Here is a 481-nt window from a genome sequence, read left to right as displayed (position 1 = left end):
CCGCTACACCCGTAACGTGGTAGCCGTATAACATTCATGCTTCTCCCTCTTCGCGCGCAGCACTTGTGAGACCACAACACACCGCCACACCGGGCGGTGAACTGCGGCTGCCACTCACAGACAACATCGTATCGCTCAACCTCTTTCGCATTGTGCGATATACGTGGAATGCGGACATCAGCGAAGACCAAACGCAGTCTATCCGTTCCCGTATATCGGAAGCATAGCACTCGTCAACAGATTCCCACTTTGCGCGCTTACCGCACACCTTTGTGAGTCGGCATTCTCGGGTCATAATACATGCTACTGCCGCTACACCCGTAACGTGGTAGCCGTATAACATTCATGCTTCTCCCTCTTCGCGCGCAGCACTTGTGAGACCACAACACACCGCCACACCGGGCGGTGAACTGCGGCTGCCACTCACAGACAACATCGTATCGCTCAACCTCTTTCGCATTGTGCGATATACGTGGAATGC

Source organism: Wyeomyia smithii, chromosome 3 (genome assembly GCF_029784165.1).
Source record: "Wyeomyia smithii strain HCP4-BCI-WySm-NY-G18 chromosome 3, ASM2978416v1, whole genome shotgun sequence".
In the NCBI taxonomy this organism is placed as follows: Eukaryota; Metazoa; Arthropoda; class Insecta; order Diptera; family Culicidae; genus Wyeomyia; species Wyeomyia smithii.
Note: the sequence above shows the minus strand (reverse complement) of the source record.